This window comes from Delphinapterus leucas, chromosome 13 (genome assembly GCF_059928025.1).
Source record: "Delphinapterus leucas isolate spDelLeu-1000000601 "Yukka" chromosome 13, BTC_Dleu_Yukka2, whole genome shotgun sequence".
NCBI classification, from domain to species: Eukaryota; Metazoa; Chordata; class Mammalia; order Artiodactyla; family Monodontidae; genus Delphinapterus; species Delphinapterus leucas.
This window is the reverse complement of record NC_143141.1, coordinates 38,772,406-38,786,930: the sequence shown is the minus strand read 5'-3', so window position 1 is coordinate 38,786,930 and position 14,525 is coordinate 38,772,406. Positions and strand designations below refer to the sequence as shown.

At 43.3% G+C, this 14,525-nt stretch overlaps 1 long non-coding RNA gene across 1 annotated transcript; it reads right to left on the bottom strand.

Moving 5' to 3' along the window:
- Window positions 1-3,772: 3,772 nt before the first annotated feature.
- LOC149747733 (uncharacterized) lies at window positions 3,773-12,736 on the bottom strand. Its single transcript, XR_016395429.1, has 4 exons — window positions 11,219-12,736; window positions 8,194-8,564; window positions 6,677-6,723; window positions 3,773-5,100 (listed from the first exon to the last, which is right to left on the bottom strand). It is a non-coding gene; the product is annotated as an uncharacterized LOC149747733 (long non-coding RNA).
- Between the last annotated feature and the right edge of the window lie 1,789 nt (window positions 12,737-14,525).

Sequence of the window (14,525 nt, the reverse complement as noted above, 5' to 3'; positions counted from 1 at the left end):
AAATGATCATAGATACCCATGGAAGACGATCAGATAGCTCTCCTCTCAGGTGCAAACCAGAAAACATCTCTGAGCTACAGTATTAAATGAAAAGCACATGGTGCATATATATGTAGGTATACTAGGTTTACATTTTCTAGAAGGCTACTCTAGAAGGTATGACAGTGACTACCAGTGGGGAGAAGGACTGGAGGTAGAGGATACAACAGATAAAGGAAATTTCTAGTTTTCATTTCACGCATTTTCATAGACTTTGAATATTTTGCCACATGTGTATATTATTTTTGCTTGTGAATTTTTAAAATCTTTTTAAATTTTTAAAATCTAAACTGCTCTCATCTACTATCATCAACAATTCATAATAGAAAAAATATTTTAAAACCAAAAAGTGGGAAGGGCATAGTCTTATAATAAAGGGTTGTCCATCCAATTAAGTTTTAATTAGCTGAAACAGAAAACAAACATAAATGAGTAGGCATTTCCCCCCAAAAAAAGTTATCTCAGTGATTGTTTGCATAGTTCCAAATGTCCAATCCAAGATAGCAATGGTTTTGCAGCCTGTCTGGGTATCGATAAAAGTGACAGATGTGGATAAAGAGCGATGTCGGGATATGATTCGCATTTGCTGGCTTTCCCCTGGGAGAGGGAGGTGGTCCCTCATCCCCACCGGAAGCAGTGCCCCACCAGGGGGCCTCCTGAGAAGGGCAGTAACTCTCCTGTCTGTTTTAGCAAGATTCTGCGCCTGCCTTCACACATAATTGCTGGGGTGGGATGTCATGTGTGTGTGTGTGTGTGTGTGTGCATGTGCGTGTGCGTGTGCGTGCACGCACGTACGTGCGCACCTTCTCATTTCAGGCAAATCCTGCCTGGCAAAGGAGCATCAAAGGATGACAAGGGATATAGAGATGCAGAGTCAGAGATAAAAGGGACCAAATTTTACTAGCAATCACGGCAAATATCTCACTTGCATAAGTGAAGCCAATTACTGTATTATTGCCTCTTTTTGCACTGTGCACAGTAGGGATGTCACTGGGTAATGGTTTGCATGTAGAGTTAATCACTTTGATGCATTTCTGACTGATCCCAGCAAATTATGTTTTGGTTCCACTATATTAAACACAAGAGCTGGGGATTATCATTAATAAATCTAAGGCACAGCATGCATAAATCTTGAATAAATCAAATATCAATTACATAGGCAGTATCTGCTGACATCCGCGTTCATCAAATAATATATTTGAGGTAGGTGTTATTCCAATTTGTGGAAGTCAAAGGGATCTTCGTTCAGGGAACACAGACCCTAGACCCCAAAGAGAAAAGCAACTGAGCGTTGCTGGGAGGGCTCCTCGGTGGAGCTCAATTTCAATCTGTGAAGACTGTTTAGATGGCTTTGCAGAGACCCAGAGGGAAAGCTTTCTTGCTGAGGAAAGCGCTTCCAGCTACGTGCCATTTTCATCTAAGTATCTTTTAAGTGACAGAGGGGAGAAGGGAGGAAAACTTCCCAAGTATCTGGCTCTCAGGTATAGAAACAGGCATTTGAGGGGGTGTAGGATGACTGTTATGGTCCCAGAAGGCAAAATCCCTTCCGACGTGAAGAAAGAAGGATGTTTTATGAATGTGAAGACCTCTGAAAATGAGAGGTTATGAGGACAGCGTCCAGGGCTCACTCAAGCAGAAACGAGGGTAGAGAGCCGGGGAGGAGGACTGGTATTTACCTTTATAGAGTTGCAGGCACTGGGCAAGATTCCCGGTGAGCAACGCCATCTTTCCCAATCCCAGCAACTTCCCAGACAAGGGAGCTGTCAGTATTTCTTCTTATCATCTGAGGAAACTGAGGCATGTGAGGTCACATAACCTGTCTAGGGCACCAACTCTCACAAGGTACAGCAGGATTCCAGTTTGGAGCTGTCTCATCATGCTACACGTGATTATGGGGTGGTCATGGTAGTGGGGTGTGTGTGTGTGTGTGTGTGTGTATAAAACAGGAAAAAAAATGTGTATGCACCTGGGACGGGGGTAGGAAAGGAGGCACTGAGTATGTATATTTATTTTAAAAAGGCATCTGTGTGTTTAAGTCATCCATCAAGATAAAGGAGTGTCTCTACTCCATCCCATCCTTCCCCTGTGGCCTTCCATCAGCAGGTTGGAATCCCTTCCCTCTGAGTGGTTTTTCAGGACTCCTTTGGCGCCCCTTCACAGAACTTTTTAGGTTAGACTCATCCTCAGGGAGGGTGGAGCTTGGATTAGGAAATGTTCTCTAGGGCACTGGCTCATCATGACAGGGAGCAACGATTGCCTCATCTATCCTCTCCGGGCGAAGGAGTGAGACCAGCAAGGAAATGAGCTAAAGTCGTGCACCTGAAGCTGTCCTGCGGCCTCTGCTAAGGGCGGAGTTGGTGCTTCAGAGGGGCGGGCGGAGTATTTCACAAACTGCTTGTCCCAACCTGAATGTGCTAGCCTATCAAACAACCCATAGTCCTTTTACCATTTCTTTTATCGTGCTTGGCCTCAAAAGAAAGTACGAAAACCCAGAAGCAAGCTCCCAAAGCTGGGCCATCTGGGACGCCTTAGGTTTACATTTTCAAAGCAGAGGTAGGTGGGAGTCAAGGCCATCTCTTTTTGGTCCAAGGACCCCATGAGATGATTCAGAGGAAGCACTTCAAGGAAACTGAGTAGAAACAGCTCTCAGATTTCATTAGGCCTCAGCTCCCCTGCATACCGAGCTGCACCACATCAGACCTGCAGGGCCCCTGACCACATATTTCTCCCTTTCTGCACTCTGCTTTCTGTATCAGAACCTGCACTGGGATATTGAGAACACTCGGTTGTCGACAGATAAGTAAAAACTGATGTGCTGTCACCGCTGAGATAAGCATATATTTTCAGAGTTGCAGACTCTGAATCATACAGACTTGTAATCATACAGTATATTACGTATAGTTGCAGAGACTGAGTTGTTTAACTTAAAATATTTTTAGCATTTTAAATCTAACTCTTGGGTTGCTTTTCTTGGTGTCCATAGGGATTGTGGGTTTTGTTTTGTTTTGTTTTTCTGTTGGATTTTCTAATTAGCATCGTGGAGGATTTACAAGGGCATCTTCAGGTAGTGCACCTGACTCAGATAAAAGGCATCATCTTGGTAAAGGGGGCTTTCACGCTACAGAATTACTTTCCAACAATCATGCAGTTCTGGCCAAAGCAATATTAACAAATACCGACGAATAAAGAATAAGCTCGAGTGTACCTCCCTTTTGCTTCAATGCCCTCTCTCTCTCTCTCTCCCTCTCTCTCTCTCTCTCTCACACACACACACACACACACACACACACACACACAACCAATACAGGGTAGCACATGGGCTGATGGGAGGAGGGGGAATCGGAAATCTTTCTCTCCAGGGGCCCACTCTCTATACAGTTTTCTCCACAGTGTTATTTCGCTGGGTTGGGAGCAGCACATCCCATGCCCTGGGCCAGTAGGTAATCAAAAGAGAGTTACTGGGGCAGCTAAAGACTTTCCAGTTCAATTCAGAACCGGCTTCTCTGAGCTCAAAGGAAGAAAAACTGCATGCATTAGCTTTCCATCTTAAAACCGTGCCTTTGCACACCCATGCACTAGTGAGGAAAATAAGACAGGCCCTGGATGATGGGGTAGCCTGCACTGGCACATAGCTATCAGGGGCACCAAACAGGCAGCTGAAAAAGCAGCAGGAAATAATCATGTATTGTTCAAATAATGCATCAGTTTTAAAACTGAAAACAGAAGGGTTAGAAAACACAGGCATGTTTTGTGCTGTGTGCATGTGTTTGTGTGTGTCTAGCATGAGAAAGGTAGAAGGTTTCACATCATTTGTGGTTGTTGATTTTAGCTACAGCCAGGAGTAATAATCCAATCAGAAAGACTACCTTTGGAAAAAATGGATTCTGAGGTGTCTGTGTAAGTATCTTTATTTGCCATTTGTAATTGGTCCTCCTGAGAAGCTGACCCTTGTAATGGAAAACTGGAGGTGAATGGCTTTGAATGTAGACTCTGCTGGCATTAATGATGAGTTGCCATGATGGCGCCATGGGTGATGCTGTTGTTGATTGCAGTGTGTGTAAAAAACAGAAATGTAAATGACAGTTTATATATATATATATATATTTTTTTTTTTTTTTTTTTTTTGCGGTACACGGGCCTCTCACTGCTGTGGCCTCTCCAGTTGCGGAGCACAGGCTCCAGGCACGCAGGCTCAGCGGCCATGACTCACGGGCGCAGCCGCTCCGCGGCATGTGGGATCTTCCTGCACCAGGGCATGCCCCATGCCCCCTGCATCGGCAGGCGGACTCTCAACCACTGCGCCCAGGGAAGCCCAACAGTTTATATTTTTTAAAAATCACAGTTTAGATTAAAAAGGAATACACTGATGTAAAAATATACTGAAAATCTAAAAAGATCATTGATATATGACTCATTTGTTCATTTGTTGCATTCAGCAAATATTATAAGAAATGTTTTCTGACTGTTTACTTTTTTCCAGGCCAGAGGATGTAGGTGATACAAGTTAGAAATATCATCATCCAAATAAATGTGTCACGGTTAAATAACCAGGAGGACACAAATCCTGCATATTTCTGTGATTAGATGATGGGCAGGGCAAGAGCCAATTGTATTTAGAAGGTACAGTCTAGAACCTTATGCTCAGCTTCCTGGTTCTGCAACCAACTGAACGTGATTTTTGAATAGGCCATGTAACCTCAGCTTTTAGCTATCTTAACTGTGAGGCTTGGACTATGTGGTCCCAAAATGTCAATGATATGGAAGTGTTTTTTTTTTAATTTATTTTATTTATTTTTTGGCTGTGTTGGGTCTTCATTGCTGCACGCAGGCTTTCTCTAATTGCGGCCGGGGAGGGGGCCCACTCTTCATTGTGGTGCGCGGGCTTCTTATGGTGGTGGCTTCTCTTGTTGCAGAACATCGGCTCTAGGGCGTGTGGGCTTCAGTAGTTGTGGTACGTGGGCTCAGTAGTTGTGGCACGCGGGCTCAGTAGCTGTGGTGCACGGGCTTCATTGCTCCGCAGCATGTGGGATCTTCCTGGACCAGGGCTGGAACCCATGTCCCCTGCATTGACAGATGGATTCGTAACCACTGCGCCACCAGGGAAGTCCCTGGAAGTTCTTTCTTAAGAAGCCTACTGATTCTCATAAGACCCAGGAATATCAGTTAGTTTGGGGGAAAAAAAAGGATGAAGCCACCCCTAATCAAGGGGGCAAAGTTGGGCACAATTTTGGTTGTTTATGTCTGTGTCTGGTTACGGGGCAAAGTTGGGCACAATTTTGGTTGTTTATGTCTGTGTCTGGTTACGAAAATCTCCATGTCACCGTATATTGTTATGTCTCCGTGCAACCCTGAGTGTTTGTCTGCTTTGGAAAGGTCAGAGGATGGCCACCCTGAAAATTCCTTTGATCCTCTATCACCATATCCAATCAGCCTGCCTCGTCGCTGAGGAGTTGGGAGTGAAAAGAGTACAAACTCTGCTGATGTGTGGATGTGCATATCATTTATCAAAGATTCCCGCATGCACATTTTGCAATAATCCCCCTAGCAATTTTATATCTCAGATATTACTGGCGCATTGCCAGTTATCCAGATAGCAAAAGTCACATTGTTCCAACACATAGTCATCACAAAACTGTACACACACACCATCCACATTTAAAATTTGTGTTTCCTTAGTGTTTTCCCCCTAGGCAGCACAGATTTCATTTCATCATCTTACCAGAACTTTAGCAAGCTTTCAACACAGCGGGGTCATTTAGGAATAATTATATGAGCATGTGTGATGGGCCAAGAGCACTGGTGATACACACATGGTGTAAGAATAAGAAAGGTCACATTCCACTCGTTTGCTTTCCCTAGTACATGCTGGAGCTCAGTGGCCTTTTGCCTGTTTGAGCTGGAAGCAGACTGGATTCTTGGTTTTCTAAGAAATATTTATGCTACCCACCTTCCAGCATCTCAAGAAGTCAACCTGCAAGCTTCCTTGGTCTCAGCTTCCTTATGCAGAGATCACATATCTCACCAATCCTCCTTTCCCAGTTCTCCCTGCTCTTTACTGGTAACCCCTGGATGGTTTATTTCCAGGGCTTAGTGGAGAACACTGACCTCTCTGACGTGCTCCCTGCACATCCTCTGGGAAGAAAACAGATTAGAAAAACAGAGTTGTGACTCTGGGGTCTTGGGTATTCTCAAATGTAGCTACTTTTCTTCTGGACCCTAAGGGAGCTGGATGATTTTCTAACCATCTAGATTAATACAAGGGTGCTACTAATTTGGCAGAAGCCTTGGAGCACCATTTCATTTTATGAAGATGCCATTTGTGAAGAGGCAGAACCTAGATCAATGGCACCTTGGCCTAGCTAATTCAATGATAAGTGCTACTCATATGTCCACTACATCGTTTGTTCTCCAAATATTTTTATTTGTTGAAGTTTTCCTGTAACAGAAGCATATGGACTGGATTCTCCAGTCCGGTAGGCTTTCTTGGGGCATGTCCTTGTGGCTGTGACGGAGTAGTTTGACCAACCAGTGTGACTCTGGGCCTTCATTACAAAAAAATGGTCACCATTTAGTTGACATCTTTCACTCTGATGATCAAGAATGACGAGCTACGTACAAAAACAGTGTTTCCACCTACCTTATTTATTCCAGACAGTGTTTCCTGAAGCCGAAGCCAAAGGCCCTCTGCATCAAAATCAGATGTGGGGACACATGTTAAAAAATTCAAGAAATTCATTATTCAAGAAATCAAATTTTTGTTAGACTAAGATTTGAGAACAAGATATGGTCTTTATGTATTTCATGGACTAAAAGAAATTCATCTAAACCATTCGTAGGTGGCATTTGTTTCAGGTTCCTTCCCCAGTCTGTTTATTCATTCATGAAAAAATTGTCAACTCCCTACCATTTGCTCGGGCAGTAGAGAAAGGACAGAGTCAAAATGTTGAGTTTATAGCTGATTCACTATGTTATAAAGCGGAAACTAACACACCATTGTAAAGCAATTATACTCCAATAAAGAAAAAAAAATTTTTTTTTTTTTAAAAAGAAAAAATGTTGAGTTTGTATGCCAGTAGTCCCAACACTCAGAGGCTGTGTGTCCCTCTTACGTAATCTTTAGAGTGCTACTTAACCATTCTAGGTCTTGGTTTTGTTGTTTGTAAAATGAGTGGACTAATAGAAGTTGCCTCACAGGATTGTTATAAAGGTTAATAAGTGAAAGTACGTGAACAGCTTAGAACAATGGCTGGCACGTAGTTAGTGCTGTATGAGTGTTAGCTTCCATCAGCATCCGTACTATTGTGATTCCAGGTTCGGGGAACATACAAACAAATAGGCCAGGACCTCTTTCCTCCAAAAGTGCACAGTCTGGGTAGAGAAAGCAGGCAGGTAAACAACGCAAGGGGAAGAGAGAGTGGCTGTAATGGGAAAAGGTGCCATCACCTCTGACTGGGCGAGTCTGGAGAGGGGAGGAGGGAAGTAGGATTTTGAGCCGGGTTTGGGCAACTCAGGGGGCATTTCCCAGGTAGAGAACGGATCAAGTGGTTCCAGGCTGCAGGACGAGCCCTCTCTGGTTTGCAATCCTGACGCTGGCTTCCTAACGCTGGCCTCACTCCCTTCTGTTCAGCTGAAGCCTGCTCTTATTGCTGTGCCCTGGCCCTTGGCTGCATGCTGTGGACTCTTCTAGTCAACCTGACAGTCCTAGAGAGCTCTCCTGGGGGCATCCTGGGGCACTGCAGAGCTTAGAGAGCAGAGCCACATTCCCAGCAAGGGAGATTTGGCCAAGAGAGCAGGAGGGGCAGCAGTGTTTTTCCAAGAAAGTGGTGAAACTGATTGCATTAGAGGGCGGGTAAGCTTCCTCCATGAAAGCGAATGGGAAAAAGAAAACAAAACATTGTTTTTCTCTTACGTCTACACACCCAATCTGCCACCCCTGAGCAAAGTGACATATCCTGGTCCCGCTGCCAGTCCTCCTAACAAATATTCAGATCTCTTTGAAAATAATACCAAACGGTAAGTTTTCCTTGTCACCTGTGGTTCATACCATTTTAGCATGGTGTGTTGCCTATCCATAACATCTCTGTGTCTATTACCCTTTTTATCATGTGCTCCTTTGGAAAGCAAAAGCCAAGACTTGTCACTGCTTTTACTTACTTGAAGAGGCTGTTTGGAAATTGCTGGGGTTTTGGGGTTTTTTGGGTTTTCTTGTTTTTTGCGGTACGCGGGCCTCTCACTGTTGTGGCCTCTCCCGTTGCGGAGCACAGGCTCCGGACGCACAGGCTCAGTGGCCATGGCTCACGGGCCCAGCCGCTCCGCGGCATGTGGGATCTTCCCGGACCGGGGCACGAACCAGTGTCCCCTGCATCGGCAGGCGGACTCTCAACCACTGCGCCACCAGGGAAGCCCTTGAATCACTTTTGAGAACAGATTCAAATTCAGTCTCATCAGCCCAGAGCTGATTCCTTCTGGCACGTTCTCCTGGCAAAACTGTTGAGTTTTGTTGAAGATCTTTAAAAATCCAGAGACTAAAAAAAAAAAATTACTGGAGTCACTTTTACAGCAAACCTTCTACTTCCTATCATTTACAATAATGGTCTCAAAATATTATTGTTTGTTAAATATTTGTTGGATTCACTTCTCACTTCTCCCCTAAGGGTTAGTTTGGGGTTTGGTGGATATTCTCCACTCTCTCTTTGTCATCCAAGATGTTATATAGATGAGAGACTCACCATTAACGTTGCTCTCAAGCAAGTTCCAAACTAAAACATTAAAAATATGATGAGTTTGGGCAAAAAGCCCATCTGCACCTATCTGAATACCATATCTGGGCATATGAGACACCTGATTTTCAGCCCAAGGAAACACCATCTGAGAAACATACAGTATCACAATCTGGCTATATTTTATGCTCCCTTTCCATCAGTCTGGGATAAATTGTGTGTGTCAAGTTTGGCAAGCATGGGTGAGCTAAATGGAGCTGTTAGCTGTCTTTTCAACATATTTATCTGTTTCATTGCCTGCTCTAGGATGTCTTTGTGATCATTATATAGGGATCACAGATAACAGACCATTTGAAATCTTACTTCAATTAAAACTTAATCCTCAGATGTCAATAATGGTGTTTTATGTAGAAGGTTACAATGAAAGCAGTGTCTTTTGTGCATAACATTAAGAAAACAGCAACAAAAAAGCAAGAATAAGAAATGGCCTGAACATTTCCAAAACAAGATCCTTGATACTGTGCCATGAACCTTTGTCACCATGATAAAATGAGGATTATATTTCAGTATCCTCTGCAAATCGACACGTTAAGATTTATAAGAAAAAAATCACATAAAATTTATCATCTTCCCACTTTAAATTCACTCACTATTATTTTTTTTTATTTTACATGAGAGAATTGACCGCAAAAGATGCTTTTATTTTATACAATTAAGAATACAATCCAATATCATAAGGGATTAAGGCTTCTCATTCATATTGTGTGCAAAGACATCCAAAAGATTCCAGAAAATAAATAATAACAGAATGTATTTTTTGGTGGAGGGACTGTTGAATAGGGAGAGAGTGGAGTGAAAAAATATTTTTAGCAGACAGAGGAACACTGTCCATCACAGTGTATCAGGTAAACCATTTCTCCAAAATAAATGTTTTGTGAAGGTGATGGTGATGTTGATGAAACTTCTTCTCCTTCTGCCTGTTTTATAGCATCAATGGGATTGAAGAAGTTCTCTATAGATTATTCATCAATATAATATGTTGGCTATTTTTGGCATCCATTTCCCCTTTTTTTAATTAATAGTGCCCCAGTTTTGGTCTGGGTTTCTATTCCTTCTATACAAGCTGACCCCCATCTCCAGTCCAAGAAGTTACACATGATTAGCTTCTGTCAGTCAATATATCCAATCCCAGAGGTCCCACCAACTGGGTCAAGATGGGCAAGTGATGCAGTTTTCCCAGAGAGATGTCAGTTATTGCTGTAGGCAAGAACTTCCCCAGCCTTCCATAGACACTATCTAAAGAGAATCTCTCTTGCTTTCGGTAGTGCACTATGTTTTTGTAAAGTCAAAAATTATTGCAACACCTTCCAGTCACGAAGAATGAAATCTCCAAAGGGAGAAGGGTAGAAGGAGTGAATTGTAGAAAAATGTGAGTAGAGTCATTACCTTGAATCACATTTGGCCTTTGAAGCAATTATGAACCAGTTACATGAACCTTTATCATTTAAGTCAACATGAGCTGTCTTCTGTTATTTGTAACCACATTCTAACTTGTAATACATAGCACTTATTGTGTGCTTACTATGAGGAAATCACTATATCCAGAGCTTCAGATATATTATTTTATTTCATCTTCACAACAATCCTTTGAGTGCCCTTAAAGGGCACTGTTATCACCTCCCCCCCATTCTAAAGAGGCAAAATTGAGTCACAAATTAAGTATCTTGCAAGAAAGTTTGAACAGATGGTAAGAGTTGAAACCAGATTCAAGCCTCAACGGTCTGAATCCAGAATCTGTGCCCTTAACCAGTATGACACAATATCTCATCCATCTCCTAGTATCAGGCAAGACAATAACAAAACATCCTAGACATATTAGTCCTAAAGGTTCCTGTAGAGGGCGTATTATATTGATAATCAGCAATATCGTCTCCTTGGTATTGCAAACCCTCCTTGTATATGGCTAATTTATCCACTCAACATTTATTGAACAAACATATATATTGCCTGCCACCTATGTGCCAGGCACTGTTCTAAGCACCCAAGGTATAATCCCTACTCTCGTGGAACTTACATCTAATGGTAGGAACAGATAATAAACAAATATAAAATTTAATGTCAGGTAGTTGTAAATGTTATCAAGAAAATTAAAGCAGGGTAAAGAAACTTCCCAAAGAAGGCTGTAACAATGATGATTACTATAGGAACATGTAACGTACATTCATCAGTATAATTAAGTTAAAGTTTCCAAGGACAAAGATGAGAGGTGGGCAGGTGGAGAATCAGTAACATCGCATCACTTGTTATATTTTTCTATCATTGTCACACCCAGTGTGGATATATCAGGAAAACTGGAATTTCTAGAACGACCTCAGGGAAATTGTAAAAGAGTGCAGTTGATCAAGGAGGTAAGAAGCATCCAGATGATCAGGGCAAGAGTCCCTCAGATGATCAGTTACCTTCTCTGCAGGATGGGTTAGGGGTCCAGACGCCAGATCCGTAACCTGAGCCAAAGGTCAGCAGGTGACCCTTGTCAGGAACCGTCACACGAACAGGAGATACCTGGGGACAGGAATGGGGGGTGTGTAGCCAAGTATGGATTGTTCAGGGAAAGTCATAGAAGCAAGGCAGCAGCCAGCACTAAATGCAGTATGATTCTGAGCAAGACAGTACATGAACTTCGGATTCTTTTTATCCTACCAGGATCAGGAACTGGTATCTGAACTTACAGGAAGCTATTGCCATGAATTGGAGTTTCAGAGAAATACCTCTGGAAAAGGTTTTGATTTTGTTTAGGTAAGAATGATGGGTTGAAAGACATGCTCTATGCTGGTTTATATAAAACAACAATATTATCAAACAACAATTAATAAGAGCCAATGAATAAACAGTTAGCAAATAGCTTACCGATCAGTAGAACTTACTATATCTTTGAATCGTATTCTAGTTGAATACACTTTAAAAGAGATTAATAATTGTAGTTGCTAATAGGTTAGTAAGACTATTAAAAATGAAGCGTCATCAGTTCTATTCCAATGAAACATATATTCTATATACTTGACAGTTCAGACCACAAAGCCATAATCAAGGCACCAAAGCAGCTTCTCCCAGTTGTAAAGTGCCCAAAGGGACACTGAAATTCTGTCAAGATTGGCAAAATTGGCACTCCTAGGAAGTCTGAGTGATCCCAAGGATTTCTTTTACACCAAGGAGGAATGAGGTTCCGTTGCTACCCCAATCTTTGTGTCTTTTTCTTAATCAAAAATTGGCTTGAACTGCAGTAAAGCATGTTGAACCATCCACTTAAATTGGTTGCCTCACCCATCATAAAAGTTAACCATTTCATGCCCGAGGTTATTGACACTGACCTACATAAGTCACGTACTTGAATAATAGGTTCCAGGGCACTTGCAACCCAGCTCTAATCTGCCACTGTGTATTCAGAATGGCCTTGCTTACCAAGTCAGTTTGTGGTTTCCTTTCTTTATTTCTTTTCATTCCCCGGGTAACCTGAGAGCTGACCTCTGGGTCAGCAGTGGGCCCCCAGCTTTGACGCAACCAGACCAAAATGCAGAGAGAAGGAGGCAGAGATCTCTGGGTATGTGGAGTGGAATCGTGGTGAGTCAGGGAACGGTGCTCCGAGGAGGCAGAGTTGAGGACCACAGACCGCCGGGCTCTCCCAGCCCAGTGGGGAGTGGGGAGGGGAGTGTAGCCAGCAGCAGAGTTGGCTCTGAGAGCAAGTCACACACACACACACACACACACACACACACACACACACACACACACACACGGCAGGGGAGGGGGCTGGAGAGTAGAATTTTGGTCCATACAAATCGGGTCACCCGGGGTCACTTCTTCCCTTCGAAGGAGGCTGCCACAACAGCCACAAGCTCAGGAACCTCCCTCTGCTGACCCGCCGGTGCGCATGAGCCGCTGTTTCCTTCCTCATCCCTGAGCCATTAAGTCAGATGCTATCTCATGACTTCGGGGAATAGCTGCAAAGCCATCAGGGATATGGGCTTAGGATCACATGGGACTAGAGAAAAGGGGCTCTTGGGTTCTGATGTCTGATTGCCCATGTTCAAATCCCAGCACCATCACTTCCAGCTGTAAGACATCTGCAGACCTCACTAGGCCTTTCCTAAAATGGGTGTAATCATTGTGCTACCTTCAATTTGGATTGTAGGGACTAAATGGGATAATAAATTTAAAGTGCTAGGCCAGTAACAACTCAATTCATCTTAACTCTTGTCATTATTATGAAGAAAAAGTGCAGGGCTCTCTGCTGAGAGCACAGCAGTGGTCCCACCTGTGTCTGCCTGCCCTGTACACTCCCCGGCATGGCCCTACTCTTCTCACTGCCTGGACCATGACAATTCCAGCTTCACTTTATTAGTGCAGGATGTACTTATCTAATGCTGCTTGCTCATCGATTAACTAGGTCCTTCTCCCAATAGGACTGTGAGGTCTTCCTAGACAAAGGTCATGAGCCTTGCCTCTGCCGGACCACGCTCTCCTGGTCCAGCTCCACCCCTGCTCCCATAGCCCTTCCTTCCCTGCCTTTCACAGAACTGGACATGTAACATTTTCCATGCTATGCTGTCCTGGTCTGTTTTCACATCTGAATTTTTTCCCCACTGAATTGCCATCTCTTTGAGAGTAAAGACTTTTATGGACCAGTTGTATCTCCAACGCCTAGCATGACGCCAATAGTATTGTAGATGGTAAATAAATGTTTATTGAGTGAAATGCAAATAAATAAAAATTAAGTGCTATTATTGCATAAGATGTACTTCTTAGAATATTCTTACAGGTGACTTATATGCATCCTGCTGCCTTGATCAGAGGTAGTCTGAAAATCCACAGGAAAGTCAGCTAGAAAATACTATAATTGTAGCCAGTATCTCTCTCTCTCTCTCTCTCTCTCTCTCTCTCACACACACACACACACACACACACACACACCTCTCTTTCTTTTCTGTGTGTGTGTGTGTTGTCACTTTTCCAGAGACTGGAGAGGTTTTTGTAGAAGGTACAGATGCCTTGGCAGAAGGTACACGTAGCTGGCTTTGGCTTGGAACTCCACACCTGTCTCACCTTAACTATCACGAATGCCTAAGGGCTCTTTTGTATGTACTGACTGTCCAGCTGCAGGGAGGTCACCAGCCCTGCAACTTGGCTAGGCTGGGGAATAAGGAGTGTCACTGTCCAAGGCCATTTTCATACCAAGAGGTACATTCTAGGCCAGGCAAGGTGGGAGAGCTCCCAGATCCTCAGGGATAGGGTAACTTTTTTTGGGGTAATTACTGTGTAAAAGGGCTTCGTCCCCTTGTGGCCAACCACATAACCTGACGTGCAGTGGTTTTCTTCCCAAAGCAAATGAAACAGCTTCAGTCATTTCTTCCTACTATATAAAAAATGTGCCCAGTCCCACATTTTGAATTGGAATCAGGTCTTCCTGCAAAATGATGCCAATGTTCTTTCCTCCGGCGTTATCGTGAGTTTTCATAAGAATGGTCAAAGGAGATGTTACAAATGAAGGCATTATCCAAGCTACAGTTACATTTCCCCACTGTCAAAGACACTGGCGTAGTAACACATAAATCAGAATAAGCAAATAGAGCCGTGTCTTCTCCACGCTTGCCATTGGCTAGCAGGACTCAAGCTATGCCCAGAACGTTTCTAACAGGTTGCCCCCGGCTTGTATATGCCTGGAGCATCTTTGCTCACTTAGCCCTGTGCTCCCTTTCCCCAGCTCCCGTA